Raw genomic sequence first — 4078 nt, forward strand, 5'->3', positions numbered from 1 at the left:
AGTTCACTCACCTTCTCTTTTACCTGATAAGGACCGAAGTACCGGGCCTGCAGTGCAGATCCTGATACTGGTAACAGCACTAGCACCCTATCACCAGGAAAAAAACTACAAAGTTTAGCACTACGATCGAAACGTTTTTTTCATTCGCTGTTGTGACATCTTCAAATTCTCTTTGGCCAACTCACATGCACGGTGCAATTTTAAACGGAACTCTGAAACGTAGTCAAGGACATTGTTTAGACTCGAGTCATTAGACCAGTGATCTTTGATCAGCTTCAGTGGACCACGAACAGTGTGTCCAAACACCAGCTCGTTAGGACTGATGCCCAAAGACTCCTGTACTACCTCCCTTACTGCAAACATAACCATAGGCACTCCCTCATCCCAGTCTTTCTGAAACTCTAGACAGAACGCACGAAGCATTGATTTTAAAGTCTGGTGGAACCGTTCGAGTGCTCCTTGGCTTTCTGGATGGTAACAACTAGAAGTGGAGTGTTGAATATGCAACTGATCCAGAACTTGTTTAAACACACGAGACATAAAATTCGTACCTTGATCTGATTGAATAGTACGAGGAAGGCCAAACAGGGAGAAGAACTTAAGAAGCGATTTCACCATTACTGGAGCAGTAATTTTCCGTAAAGGTATTACCTCTGGAAAACGTGTAGATGCACACATTATTGTCAGTAAATACTGGTTACCGGACTTCGTACGAGGCAAGGGACCGACACAGTCGATCAGCACTCTCGCAAATGGTTCACCAATAGCTGGAATTGGATACAGCGGAGCAGGTGGAATGGTTTGGTTCGGTTTTCCAATCTTCTGACACACATGGCAACTTCGGCAGTAACTTGCTACATTTTTTTTTAAACCAGGCCAGAAAAAATGTCGGAGCACACGATCATACGTTTTATTTACTCCCAAATGACCGGCAAATGGACCGTCATGTGCAAGTCTCAGGATTTCAAAACGATATGAGGAAGGAACTACTACCTGCTTAACACTCTGCCATTCATCATCAGCAGCAGCAGTATTTGAAGGTCTCCACTTCCTCATCAGCACACCATCTTCAACAAAGTATCCTTGCGATACACTCTCAAGTTGCTCAAATAGGGAACAACAGCTTCAAAGAGGGGTGACATGTCCTTGTCTTTCCTCTGCTCAAAAATAAGCTGCTCGCGTGACAGAGATAATTTAACAAGCCCTAAAGAAGGTTCGTCTAGCTTCTTGACGGCGATGTCCAAACCAACAGAATTTGAACACTTCACTTTCCCCAGATCTGAACTCGTGAGAAACATATCACTCAGATCGAATTTACACCCATCTTCTGACTTCCCATGGCTTTTCTCTTTTAATCTCTGTGACATAGCGCGAGTAACAGCGCACAAAGGAAATACCTCGGGATATTTCCGAGCTAATGCATCAGGAGTAATGCAGGGAAAAGGAACACTGGTTACCTCAGGGCTAGCAAAAACTTTTCCTCCCGCCAAGTCATTCCCCAAAATAAACGTAACGTCTCGAACAGGAAGACACGGTCGCACCCCAACAACAACGCGGCCAGTAACAAGGGAGGACTCAATTTCAATCTCGTGCAAAGGCACGTTCACAAAGCCCATCTCAAATCCCTGTACCAAGACACTCAAACCAATAGAGCTCTCATCAGACAGCAGTAATATTTCTTCTAAAATAAAACTCTGAGCAGCTCCTGTGTCACAAAGTATCTTGATTGTTTTCGCTGATTTGCTTTACCAACCAAAGATACAAAACCATCCATTATGAACGGCACATACCCCTTTTCTTTACAAATATCAGCTTGTGAAGCTAACGACTCCAGTCCTTCGAAAGTGCGAGGGCGTCATCAATAAACCTACCGATTTAGGGTTACGGTTTTCTTTTTGAGTGCATTGCACTCTGCAATAATGTGTCCCTGCTTCTTACAATAAAAACAAATAAGTGAGGACACCAGCTTAGAACTCTCCACTTTATCCACAGACAAAGTGCGCTCAGAATGGCGTTTCGAAAGCCGGCGATTATTGTTAGCAGATGGAAGTTTCTGCTCATTTTTGCTCATTTAGCTCATTTAGATACATTACAACACGTTCGGGTAAGCAGTTTTAAATTCTTCCAAAAGAATCAGCTCACGAAGATCCTCATAAGATTTTACTTTCATCGAAGCACACCACCGATCAAACATTGATTCCTTCTCACGAACAAATTCAACATAGGTTTCATCATCAGTTTTCCGATGACTACGAAATTTTTGGCGATAAGCCTCAGGAACCAGTTCATAGATTTTAAGAACGGCAGCTTTTACCTGATCATAATCAAGAGACTCTTCCAGTGATAACGAAGAATAAGCTTCTTGAGCCTTCCCTACGAGAACACATTGTAACAACATGGGCCAAAATGTTTTCGGCCATTTAAGGTTAATGGCAACACGTTCAAAAAGAGCAAAAAACTTATCTACCTCTTGTTCGAAAAGGAGGAACAATACGAATATTGCGACTCACGTCAAAATCAGGAGCATCAACTACTCCTTTCACGAGCTCTCAGCTCAAGTTGTTTCAGGCGGCAAGCTTGTTCCATCTCAAGCTTCTTCAATTCAAGCTCATGTCTCTCACGCTCTCTCCGTCTTTCTTTCTCACAATCCCATTTCTTTTAACAAAACTCTTTCATGCTCTTTAGCTTCCAACTCCAACTTCTTAACGTGCAGAGCAAGATCTTCTGAACTAACCTCAACTGGATCAGGATAATCTACCCACTTTTCTTCATCACCAAAAACGCCTTGTTTATGCAACGAATCAACTAATAGAATCTGAAGTTCACGTTTAGATGAAGTATTACGAAAACTAACTTTATAGTGAGCAGCAATTTTCATAAGATCAGTCCTATTAATCTGAAATAACTCTGCCTGCGTTGGGTTGGAAATAAACTCTACCAATTCAAACATTTTGGAAAACTAACGTCTAACAAAATTACGAAGAAAAGAACATTTTGAAAATTCACATCAGACCATTGTGACTCAATTACAAAGTAACTAGGAAATTTAAAAAAAAAACGAAAATCTAACTAAAATGCACCGAATTCATCCCGGACGAGCCCCCAAATATGTTACGGCCCATAACTGATTTGTGGCTCGCTTAAATAAAAACAAACGAAAAATATACAGGCCGAACATATAAAAGAGTCACAACACCCGATATGAATTTAAGACACCTCCATTTATTGAATAATTCTCAAAATAATTAAAAAAAACAATTCACATGACTTATAAACGAAACATGAAGAATAACAAATCGCGGGTAGGAAAACTAAGGAAGCAAGCCCCTGACTACCCCTGTTCTCGGATTGCAGCTCTTACCTGTCTGCCGACAAACAAAACCAGAACGGGTGAGTCTTCCGGACAACTACTTCCCTCCCTCAGCTCTTACTAACTCAACAAAACGTGAACTAATAAGATAAACTACCCGCTACTGATAAGGTAATCAAAAAGAAACCACATAAAAACAAAATTCGTTAAACAAAACAAAATACCAGCCTCAAAAGAGGCAATAAGGAGACGCATACCAGAACCGTGGGAAACGTAGAACAAAGAAAAAAGAGAGAGAGAGAAAGAGAGAGAGAAAAAAAGAGAGAGAGAGAGAGAGAGAGACCGCCATTTTCACCTGATGGCCTTTATATCCGGAATCCTCAATGACGTCACCACTCATGGAACGGAATTCCCCCCAACACCACCTATGGGCTCAATCATATTAAAGTCACAGATACACGTAACACCCATCCATACAGAATGGAGAAAAAAAAACCTTGGGAGAAACCAGACTCAGTTGGGGCCCGTTCTCCTCTAACGGACGCCCAGCACTTAAATTTCAGTTCAATTTTAAATGCTGCTGTGTCAGAGATAGCGTAAATGACTTTCTTTCTTTGTGTTTGTTTTGTGTTTGTTTGTTTGTTTGTTTTTGTTTGTGTGTGTGTGTGTGTGTGTGTGTGTGTGTGTGTGTGTGTGTGTGTGTGTGTGTGTGTGTGTGTGTGTGTGTGTGTGTGTGTGTGTGTGTGTGTGTGTGTGTGTGTGTGTGCA

The sequence above is a fragment of the Puntigrus tetrazona genome, unplaced genomic scaffold (genome assembly GCF_018831695.1).
Source record: "Puntigrus tetrazona isolate hp1 unplaced genomic scaffold, ASM1883169v1 S000000606, whole genome shotgun sequence".
NCBI classification, from domain to species: Eukaryota; Metazoa; Chordata; class Actinopteri; order Cypriniformes; family Cyprinidae; genus Puntigrus; species Puntigrus tetrazona.